Source organism: Acomys minous (genome assembly GCF_964271855.1).
Source record: "Acomys minous genome assembly, chromosome: 4".
NCBI lineage: Eukaryota > Metazoa > Chordata > Mammalia > Rodentia > Muridae > Acomys > Acomys minous.
Window position 1 is genome coordinate 72,944,032 of NC_140486.1, and position 12,991 is coordinate 72,957,022.

General features: G+C 42.4%; 1 protein-coding gene across 6 annotated transcripts in view; it reads right to left on the minus strand.

Annotated features, from left to right (window-relative positions):
* GREB1L (GREB1 like retinoic acid receptor coactivator) overlaps window positions 1-12,991 on the minus strand; it is a 216,828-nt gene that overhangs the window by 166,055 nt on the left and 37,782 nt on the right. The window lies entirely within an intron of this gene.

A 12,991-nucleotide genomic window follows, 5' to 3' on the forward strand; every position in this document is an offset into this window, starting at 1 on the left:
GTGCATTGGTGTTTTCCTGCCTGCATGTTTGTGTGAGTGTGTGAGTTACAGACAGTTGTGAGATGCCATGTGGGTGTTAGGGATTGAACCCAGCTCCTTTGGAAGAGCAGCCAGTGCTCTTAACACCACTGAGCCATCTCTCCAGGACCAAGTTTCTGACTGCTGCTTCCTAGCTTTCTCCCTCAAGCCACCCACACAAAACAGAGTAATATTTGTGTGTGTGTGTGTGTGTGTGTGTATATATATATATATACACCCTTTCCCAGTTAGCAGACAAGCTGAGAAAATAGGATTAGGTAATATGGCCCTTTCCTGTCCCATCCTTCGTCTAAAGTGTCTCAAGCTCCCATGTACGTGAGGAGCACCGGCAACCTTATGAAAATACAAGTTCAAATTTGCTAAGCATGGGGTGACATTAATGTTTAAACAGCCATCCAGGTGAGGCTGCCTCTGTTAGTCTGAGGATCACATTCATTGCACAAAGGGTCTAGTAATCGTCTTTAAACATGGATGGGCACGGGAGGTCGCCTGGAAACTAAGCATCCTGAGAACAGCCCACACTGCAGAGCAGTGGCAGCAGAATCCTTAGGGAAGTGGCTTTTAAAGCTGCCTGCGGGAGCCTAACACAGCTTAAGTGGTGTTTTCTACATTAGCTGAGCCATCTTCTCATCCGTGCCTCACACAGGCTGCCTTTTCCCCCTGGGCTAGATCTACCATCTCTGCAACACCTAAGGCCAAGCTTTCCTAGCTACGCACTTCACCCACCCACCCTGCCAGCTGCTCTAACTTTGTGCACATAGTAACACACATATTCATCCATGGTTCATTTCCTCCTCTCCTTCACTGTCTTTCCATATACCCTGCTCCCATCCTATGATCCAGCCGGCCATCATAGATCACCTTCTGTTTTAATGTCACACGAATTCTGTCATTCTCCCTTTTTCTTCCCTTCCTTTAAGACTTCTTCTTCCCCACTCATGATTTTCTTTCTAGTTTTATCTCTCTGTCTGTCTCTGTCTGTCTCTCTGTCTCTGTCTCTGTCTCTCTGTCCCTGTCTCTCTATCTCTCTGTCTCTCTGTCTCTGTCTCTCTCTCTCTCTCTGTCTCTCTCACACACACACACACACACACACATACACGCACGCGCACACACACACACACACACCACAATCCTTCCCCATCATTCTCCACTCTTATTCAATATAGTTCTCAAACGCTTAGCTAGAACAGTAAGAAAAGATATAGAAGCAAAAGAAATGCAAATAGGAAATGAAGAAGTCAAATTGTCTCTGCTTGCAGACAACATGATCTCCTACTTCAAAGGCACCGAAGAGCCCTTTCTTTCATCTCGGCCCTGCCTCAGCCAAGTGTGCCTGCTCTGTAGACAGCTTCATAGTCCCAAAGCCTGGAAAACATAAATGCTAAATATATCTTACTAGAACTGTCAGATGGTCTTTTAGGAAAATTGAGCAAATGATAGCAAGTGAGGCTTTCTTGTGTCTGAAAACAAACAAGCAGAACTAGAGCCCTGACACAGAACACAAGTGTAGCAGCCAGGATGGCCACAGGTCTTAGCATCCTTAATTCAAAAGCCTAATGTCAGAAACATTTTTAGCACTGACACGCAGCACTAAATGCAAACGCTCCAATATAGAAAACAAATTTTTAAGCCACCAGACTCCGAAACCTCAAGCACTTCTGGTTCCAAGTGTTTCCGACACTGAGTACTCAGTCTACTTGTACTTGATGGCCTGACTGTGCAGCCAGTCAGGTGTGAAGGCCGGGGTCCCCAAGGTAAAACGCAGAGCCTCCAGCAGTTGCTATGCCGTGCTCTTAGGAAAGCATAAGAAGAATGAAAGACATGAGGAGCAGGGTCATGACCTTTGAGTTAGCATGTGGAGGAGCTCAAATAACAAACCGTTCCTCATCATGCAGAAGTCGGGATTCTCCGTCATCATGGTCACAGGAGCCTATTCAAATTTGGGGATGCGTAGACCAGGTCATCTGATACAACTGAGTAATTCCTTAACTACTCTATTTTAGGGCACAAAAGGCTGCAAGTTCTATAAATATACAGATAAGGAAGGGAGTATCAATAGAGTTATTTCTAAAACCTGACTGCCTGGACTGCTCTGTTAGGGTAATACACTGTCTTATAATACCTGCCACTGAGCCAGAAACCATTCCCAGTGTGGAATCAGAGACACGAACCAACAGAAAACTGCTAATGTCAAACAAACGATGGAAGGACATGGTCCAGGCAGCTGTCCCCAGCTGAGCTGGGCAACTTTTTAAACTGGGAAATGTTGAGAGGAAGAGACTGGCCTCTAAAATCCAGTAAGCTTCACTTGAATTCTGACCTCAGTTTTGTCTCTGTAAAATGAGAATTATAATTACAATTTTTGTAACTAATAGAAATGATAAATATTAAAGTTCTTCTAACAGTGCACACTGTATAATAAATATTTTTCTAATGTTTTCTAATAAATATTTATCCCAAGTGCTATTTCTATATGGTTATATTTCAGTGAGTCACATGCTAACCCTACTGAGTCATATACCTTTTCTTGAACCTTCATTATAAAGTTTTGGAGTTTTGTTTTGTTTTGTTTGTTTGTTTTTGTTTTTTCGAGACAAGGTTTCTCTGTGTATCCTTGGCTGTCCTGGACTTGCTTTGTAGACTAGGCTGGCCTCAAACTCACAGCAATCTGCTTGCCTCTGCCTCCCGAGTGCCGGGATTAAAGGCGTGCGCCACAGCGCCTGGCCACTATAATAATTTTAATGCCATGGTGGTTTCAGATATCATATCTGTTGCTTGGTGTGAACATTCTCTGTTCTGTCTCTTTATCATTATTATTATTGTGTGATGATAGGGAGCAAAGTCAAGGCCTTGCACATATTACATATGAACTTTATCACTGAAATAAAACATACAGATACATACACATAAACATATAACACATGCATACATACACACTCATAAATATATACACATACACATGTAGACACACATGCACATAAATACATATACACACATATACACCCACAAACACACATAAGCAACATATATATATGTGCAAACACACATAAATATATACATATACACATATACATACAATATACACCCACAAACACACATATAAGCAACTCATAAATACATGAAAACACACACATATACATATACACACAATACACACCCACAAACACACATATAAGCAACTCATAAATACATACAAACATATACATAAACATATACACATGCATACATAAACAAACATATAACATATAAACACACATACATATACATACATATACACATACAAACATATATTCATGTATACATACACACATGCACATATGAACAAACACATACATACCTACACACATCACATGCATAAACATGCATGTGCAAACACATATGCATAACACACACATAAACAAACATGCACATATATACACTTGCACACATACACACCCATATGGATGTCTATTTTGTTTTTAAACTTCACTTTCATGCTCCCTCCTGTCTTTGGATGTCTCCCCTGTAACCTTCAGTATCAGAGCCTATCTCTTTAGCTTCCATAGCATTTTTTTTGGCATCAACGCATCCACCTCTTGGACTGTGAGCCTGTTGCTTCACATTGCCTAAGAATACGTAGGACTAGGATGTTGGACACGATGTATGAAAATTGGTAAAAACAAGAGTGGCATCCCTCACCTACCACGACATTGTACTGTCGTAGGATGTTCTGTTTGGCAGCACCCATTCTAATCCACTGAGCAGGACCCTTAGCCCAGCACCAAGTGTACTGAGTTTGTAAATGAATGACTACTGACAAATATGTTTCCATTCTTTTGTCTAAATGAAAGGAGAGTGACTTTTCCTGACTACTGAAACCTACAAGAAGAAACATACATAACATATACAAGGTACATGTTATGGAGTTGACCACAAATCAGGCAGTGGTAATGAGGGCTTAGCTATAAAAATAAGTGAGTTGAGGACAATGGAGTATAGGTCAATGGTGCAGTGATTGGCTAGCACGTGTGAGGCCCGGCTTCCAATTCCCAGGAGGAGGGGAGCAGCATCAAGAAGTCCTTGTCTTCTGATCACTTATATTCTGCCAGCAGAAGGTGATGAAGATGGTCTGTTAGAGCTGGCACTCAGCTGTGAGTGCTCAGTCCCACTGGGTATTTGGCTGTAGGTTACCCACAGATGTACTTGCGCCGTACCCTCCGAGGCCGACCGTGCCCCTGTCGTGTGAGAGTGTGACGCTCAACTCTGTCTCTAACATGCGAAGGAGGCCAGCAGCGCAGCCAACAGAAGGAGCGGCTCTCCCATAGCCATACCACAACCACAAGACCCCACCCTTTATGACCACTGCTTTCTGGCCAAGGACTTTCCCAGGCCCACTGCATTTCTTGGCCGCCATGAACAGAGAGACACTCAGTTACTTCTGCCGCTGTTTTGTGATGTCATCCAAGCTAGTCTTGACACTCTCCTCCCTGAGCCACGACTCAGTGCAGCTCAGACCCCACCAAACACACTATCGTGCCGAGAAGCTCTTTGGTTTCCAAGCTCTTTCTCTTGGTCCTCAACTTAACAAACCTAGCAGTGACTGGGGCACTCTTGAAGTCCTCCACTGTGACCGAACTTTAGGCTCGGTCCCGTCATGGCAACCATTTCACTCCATACAACTCCCCACAGCATGAAGCAGCAAGAAGTCTCATCTGATTTTTGACCCAGAACTGTTTCTTTTCTTTTTCTTTTTCTTATACAGAGAGGTTTCTTGTATGAGCATGGGAGAGCAGGGAAGTGAGAGGGGCACCCCAGAGAGAAACAAAAAGATACAGAGATAGGGAAATAGACAGCAAGAGAGGAAGAGAGAGAGAGGTAGAAAGTGGAGGAAGGAGAGCAGGACCAGAACTGTTTCCTAATTTAGCCTACCCAGATGTATCTTGAAAACATAGGCTAAGCGAAAGAAGCCAAACCCAAAAGACTGTGCATAGCATACTCTCTCATAGAAATGTCCAGAACAGAAAATCTATATAGAAAGGAGGCATCAAGGTTGCTGAGGACTAAGGTAAGGCAGGAGTGAGAAGTTATTGCTAGTATGAGGTACCTTTTAAAAAACATTTTTACAATTCTTTGAGAATCTCATACATTGTATTTTGATTATATTCCTCCCTAACTTTTCCTATGTCCACCCCTGCCTTCCTAGCCACTCCACCCAAAACCTGTGTGTTTGTTTTATCTTAGGTAACCCACCGAGTCCAGTTTGTATTGACCTTATGCTCATAGGTGTGGGGCCATCCACTGGCACCTGGTTGAGCTATCAGAAGCCATGCCCTTGAAGAAAACCAGCAGCCACCAACTGTCAACACTGTCAATGGCTCCTCAGCCATGAGTCCCCCGCCTTCCAGGCTGGAATGCTGACTGGCTTGGTTGTATGCGGGGAAGCACAGCTGCTGAGGGTTCATGAGGACAGTGTCCTGTCATGTTCAGAAGACAGTGTGTGGCTGCAGTCCTCCTGACCTTGGGTTCTTACACTTACTCTGCCCTATCCTCCATAGCAGAGGCTGTTATGAGCCTTGGTGGTGGGCATGGCATGGACGGACACATAACTCACACAGCTAACACTAAGAAAGCAAACAGCCCAGCTAAACAGTGGGCCATGCCTCTGAAGAGCATCCTCAGAAGAGAAAGTACAAGTGGCTAAGGAATGTATTTTTTTTAATGTTCACTATCCTTAGCCACAAGAGAAATGCAAATTAAAGCTACAACAAGAATGTATTTTTACCCTAGTCAGAATGGCTAACATAAAAAAGCAAGACAGTAAGTGTTAGCAAGGTTATGGGGATTGAGAGGAACTCCAGGCACTGTTGGTGGGGCCACAAATGGGTACAGCCACTATGGAAATCACTGTGGTGTCGCCAAAAGGAAAAAAAAAGCTAGAAATAGATCCACCATATGACCCAGATACACCACTCCTTGGCGTATATCCAAAGAACTCTATTTTTTACCCCAGAGATATCTTACACTAAGATCACACACACACACACACACACACACACACACACACACACACACACACACACACACTGTCTTAGAATTAGATACTGGCAATTGTTGTCAACTTTTGTGAACATATTAAAAACCACATAATTACACTGAAAGGTTCTCTATGAGGATATATAAATTATACCCATTTAAAAACAATACCCATATTTCTGCCTTTAGTGGAGAGCTCCTTAAAAGATATTAAGCTTCTCCCAGTAGCTGATTAGACACCACGGCACAGAGCTGCTACGGACACCAATGGCACCAAGCAAGGCACCATGCAAATCCTTCCACTGTCCTTTTATTTGTCCCAACTATGTTTCTTCCTCATTCTTTGGCCTCTACCTTTTTTTACCAAAGCCCACCAATTTGAAGTCTTCAAATATTATTCCATAGCTTCTCTAATTCAATTCTTGCTACATATCAAAACTATATGTCCCCTGATGGTGTTGGGTACAGAGAAGTGCCTAAGAGGGATGCTCAGGACCTGCCAGATCTGAGTGGGTCTGAGGGTGCCAAGCAGGATGCATTAAGGTTTTGTGCAACAGGGGACCCTTCTCCACTGCAATTACAAACAAGAGCAATGACACGGATAACCAATAGCAAACTAAATCTAGTAGGCGTGACAGTATCTAAGACTCTACTGTGTAAAACCTGGTGACATTTCTATCATTTGAAACTATGGCTCTCAAGCAAAGGGAGGCATCTCCACCAAGAGGGCCTTGCAAGTTGGATATGAGGGACAAAGGACTCTCACTATGAGCTTAGAAAAAGCATCCAGCAGCCCTTGTAATAATATTACATAAATATTCAGTAGTGAGTATGTAGGAAAATACTAATTTTTTAGCTCCTTGATATCAATAGATAGTGATACTCACTACACATGAGTTGTAGTGGTAGTCTTAAAGTGCCCCAAAATCCCACAATACATTTCTATTTGCCTAGATGTTAGTCCCAAATGCAATCATACGAAGGAAACCCCAGCAATCATCTATTTTATAACGTTGTCTGGACTGGCTCATGTCCACAATTTTCTCACACTACTCAACAAAGCCATCACACTTAAAGTCACTTCAGTTTCCCCTCCTGGAGAAAAGAAGAGAGAAAACCCAGGCGCAGTGACTCACACATGCCTGTAAGTGCTAGCTTCGAGGAGGATCGTACAGGAAGACCACCTCAGCCCAGGAGCTTGAGACCAGCCTGGGGAAAACACCAAATGTGTGCCCTAAGCACTTAGCTGGGTGGTGGCGACCCAGGAGTATGTGACCAACTTGAGATGCCTCTGATATCTGAAGAGGACAGTTCGTCAGGGAAGGTGTCACCAGAGAGGGAACGTTGAAAGAGGACTGAGCCAGGCACTCATGAGACTGATATTTGTGCACAGCATAGCAGGGGCAGCATCCCAGAGTGGCACAGGGAACCTCGACAAAGCAGGATGTGACAAAGCTAATGATGGAGGCTTGTACAGGCCTACCGTTACATGTTTTGGCTGCAGTATGAGTCACCATCGAGATGACCCACTTTAAATGAATTTCTCTGGAAAAAAGAATCCAAAGTCTAAGTTAGACAAGAGGGACGAAGCCACCTGCTCAGTAATTAAAGAGTAGATGGCCATGTATATAAGCTTGTATGTACACTTTAGTTATACTCGCTCCCTAACTTGCTTTATGTGTGGGGTGGCTGGATGGCTTATTCTATGGTAAATGTGTAGAGAGGAAAGAGATAACTTGGGCTTGGTTTTCCTCCTTCTGCCATGTCCTGAAGAAACTTGAGTTTTCAGGTTGTTAATATTGCCTTAACTCACCAAGCCATCTCACCAGTCCTAAGTTGTGTCTTTCTTAAATAACATTTTTTATTGGAGCAGTGTGATGTTTAAATATAAAAATATGACTCATCCCTTTTATACACAATGCAAAATGGCCTGCTTAAAAAAAAACAAAGAATAAAGAAATTATTGTTGAAAAATATACAGTCCGGGGCTGAAGAGATGGCTTAGTGGATAAGAGCATTTGCTGCACGAGCTTGAGGACCTGAGTTCGGATTCCTAACACCCACGTGAAAAGCCAAGAGTGCCAGTGCTTGCCTAGAACCCCAACACTGGTGGATGAAGGCAGGAGGATTGCTGCGGCTTGCCAGCCTTGAGCCTGGTTGGGAAAAATGTTTAAGCTCAAGACTTGGTAAGAGACCCTGCTTTTGCCTAAACCTGTAAGCTACGACCCCTTTGAGATCACATGTCAAATATCCAGCATATCAAATATTTTCATTACGATTCGTAACAGTAGCAATGTTATGAAGTAGCAACAAAATAATTTTATGGTTGGGGTCACCATAACACGAGGAACTGTATTAAAGGTCACAGCATCAGGAAAGTTGAGAAACACTGAGGTAGAGAGTGGAATCATGAGAGGAGGACCACCAGTGATCTCATCTCACCACGGGATGCTCACGTGCACAGACACACACACACACACACACACACACACACACACACACACACACACACACACACGAGGTATAGAATAACACCATTAGCATTCCTTGAAAATGCTTATTTTCTTATTTTAGCTATATCCATTGGGGAATTAAATGAAGAAGTAGAATAGAAAAGCATGTGTTTACATCATTAAACTTTATATACAAATACTCCAAAGCTAAAACATACTCCACTTTCCCATTTTCTAGGAGCCAGGTAGCAGCATAGCATTTATTTTTAGTCACCACAAAGGGAGGGCAGTGGTAAGTCTTACCAGCAGTTTTAATAGCTTTGCCTGTTTCAACACAGTCAGTGAGATGGTGGTTCTGAATATTGCAGCTCTGACAAAATCCATTTTTGTACTTCACAAAAGCAAAACAAAACAACAAACCCCAAATATTCTCGACAAGAAAACTCCCATGTCCTTGTAGTTCTGAAAGTATTTAGTAGAAACCAAGAATGCAATCTGTTGCTATGGTGATGAGGTACCAGCATCAAAAGTCACCCATGAATAAACACACGATTCTGATGTAGTTGCCTAGATAACACAGAAAACAATCCAGGCTATCACGATTACTGTTTTTTTGTTATCCAACTATGCATGGAATTCCTCGACTTTCTACACTAAGTGAACATCAAGACTGGATGCAAGTCAACTGAGGTCATTCTGCGAAAGTAAGAATGTAACCCTGCTGTATTAAATTGATACACTATATCACGATTTAAGGACAGGACTAAAGAACATACTTTACTAAACAGTCTTGCTGTAGAATCTACAGAAAAGTAACAGTGAATGAGAGTTTACTTTCAGTTCACCCTTTGAATGGACACTGCAGTGGCTCAGTCTCTAACAAAGAGTGTGAGGTAAGTCTCCATCTTGTCCTGAGCCATTGGGAAGGCAATCAGGAAAGGAAAAAAACAAAACAAAACTGGGCAGCCTTACGCATTGTAGGATGTTGGTTTCAATTGAACCTGCACAAAAGTCCTTAGGCTTTATTAACAGGGTAACTATGAAAATGTCCAGTAGACATACAGTACAGCCTTCATGTCTGCATTTACTGTTGAGAAGGAAGGAGCAATCCGGGCGGCATTTCTTAAGCCAAGTTCACTGTTGATCACTAATACCCGGTCAGTGCCTATTGGTCAGCTCAGAGGATGGATCTAATACAAAAGCAGTGCCCTTCAGCGACACAATCACATGTGCATCAGAGTCAGAGGGTGGGGGGACCAGCAGGGCACCTACTGGTAGAGGGACAACTGCTAATTTTGATTTATTTTCCCAGATGGTCTTCAAGCTCATCTGGGCCAAAAAACCTTTTAGACTATTTTAATTAGCCCAGTCTAAAATATCTTACACACATTTTCTCACCCCAGAAAAAAGGAATATTAAATTGAATTTAATAAGTTTAAATTGTTTTTAACTTACTTGTACACATGGCCTTTTCCTCCTACCACTCAGCTGCAGGTGCCTTTTCACTAGAGCAGTGACCATCCAGGGATGATGGTAACGTAGCTCTGGCTGACTACAGAACCCATACAGAGGCCATGCTATTCCTATTTTTGTAGGAGGGAGACCTAAGATGCTCAGTTGCCAAAAGATCCAAGTCTTAGGGCTGCAATTTTAATAGAGATTCACATTTAAAGACAGGGATGGTGATACACAACTTTAATCCAAGTGAAGAACATATCAGAAAATGGAAAGATCTCCCAGGTTTGTGGATCAGGAGAATCAACATAGTGAAAATGGCCATCTTACCAAAGACAATTTACAGATCCAGTGCAATTCTCATCATAATTCCAAGACAACTCTTTACAGGCCTTGAAAGATCAATTCTCAACTTCACATAGAGAAACATAAAACCCAGAATTGCTAAAAAAAAACAATCCTGTACAATAAAAGATCTTCTGGAGGAATCTCCATCCCAGATCTCAAGCTGTATTATAGAGCAACAGTAATAAAAACAGCATAGTACTGGCATGGAAACAGGCTGGTTGATCAATGGAATGGAATAGAAGATCCAGAAATAAACCCACACACCTATGGCATTTGATTTATGACAAGGAAGCCAAATCCATACAATGAGAAAAAGATAGCATCTTCAACAAATGGTGCTGGTCTAACTGGATGGCTACATGTAGAAAAATACAAATAGACCCATATTTATCATTGTGCACGAAACACACGTCCAAGTGGATTAAAGACCTCAACTTGAAACTGGGACTCTCTAAATCTGTTAGAAGAGGAAGTGGGGAAAAGCCCTGAACTCAATGGCATAGGAGACAACTTCCTGAACAGAATACCAACATCTCAGGCTCTAAGATCAACAATTTATAAATGGGACCTCATGAAACTGAAAAGCTTCTATAAAGCAAAGGAAACAGTCAACAAAACAAAATGACAGCCTACAGACTGGGAGAAGATCTTCATCAACCCTACATTTGACAAAGGGCTAATATCCAATATATACAAAGAACTCAAGAAATTAAACACCACCAAGCCAAATATCCCAATTTAAAAAATGGGGTACAGAGTTAAACAGAGAATTCTCAACAGAGGACACTTAAGGGTGGCTCAGAGGTTGTAAGAAGTTGGCACAGTGCCTACAGCAGGCTACAGGCCTGGGTACTAAAGGGAGGAGATGGTCCATAAGCTAGAAAGAACATGGACATTCAGGTCATACGTAGTCACTCTCTGTCTGACAGACCCCAGGGTCTCTTCCAGACTTTAGTATCCTGACTGGATACAAGCCCTGCACATCCAGAATAAGAAAAACTGCCAAGACCAGAAAACAGAATTCCTAAAGGACTTTATAGGTGTGTGTTCAAACAGTTGCTTCTTTATTCCTTGTTTCTTTGAAGCTTAGAAACTATACTTTCCATTAAAGTTTATTTGCTACACGTGACAAATCTCTCTTTTATATTCACGTGTGTTAGTCTATGACACATCTGTCAATGCAGTGTGAAGACTATTGAGAATCAGAACGATGCAGATGTTCCTCGGCTTTTGCATCACGTCTGAGGGAGCGATGGCGGGTAGGATCAGCATAGAAGGGGAATGGAGAGTCAATCTAGACATAAAGATTCGGGGTGCTTGTGAGTGTTTATATAGGCTCTCCATTGTTCTTCACCACTCTGAGACTTAGCCACATTTGTTAACCACAGTTTGTTTATGGAAACAGACCAGGAAAAAAACTCTCAATTAATCTCCACCATTAATATGAGGCGGTTTCTACCCTTCTGTTCAGAATAAGGTTAATAACACTATCTTCTGGGATAAGAGAGGCAGAGTCAAAACATGTTACTTGATGTTCAAAGCACCCACACAAAGTAGGTCTTATAGGCCTATAAAGTCAATATAATCCTCATGAAAAAGCCAGATGGAGTTTTAGCAAAAACTGACATGTTTAACCTAACATTCATATGAAAATACAAGAGGATGAAAATAATCAAGATAATCCTTGAGAAGAATAGAGCCAGTGAGATGGCATGCAAGCCTGGTGACGAGCCTGGTGATGGCAGAGCGATTTCCAGAATCTACAGTGGAAAGAGAGCACTGACTAAAAGTTGTCCTTTGACGTCTACATGCACACCACAACACACATACACCAGCACTCACACCACAACACACACCTGCACTCACACCACAACACACATACACCAGCACTCACACCACAACACACATACACCAGCACTCACACCACAACACACATACACCAGCACTCACACCACAACACACATACACCTGCACTCACACCACAACACACATACACCTGCACTCACACCACAACACACATACACCTGCACTCACACCACACCACACATACAGCTGCACTCACACCACAACACACATACAGCTGCACTCACACCACAACACACATACAGCTGCACTCACACCACAACACACATACACCTGCACTCACACCACAACACACATACACCTGCACTCACACCACAACACACATACACCTGCACTCACACCACAACACACATACAGCTGCACTCACACCACAACACACATACAGCTGCACTCACACCACAACACACATACAGCTGCACTCACACCACAACACATGTACACCTGCACTCACACCCTGAAACACGTACACCTGCACTCACACCACATGCAGTAATAATATAGCAACAAATTTTAGTAAGAACAAAGAAGAATCATGCAAAGAATTTTAATTCTTAACCCAAGGCCTCAGGATTGAAACTGAATGCCACTAGCACAAAAGCAAATACATCAACATGTGTACACACATAAAAGTAAATACATCAATACATGAACACACATAAAAGCAAATACATCAACACACACACACACAAAAGCAAATACATCAACACGTGTACACACACAAAAGCAAACATATAAACCAAGAGGATGCAGCTGAGAGTTGAAAAAAATCTTCATAGTCAATTATGTGTATGTGTACGGGTATGTGAATGTTCAGTTTGCGC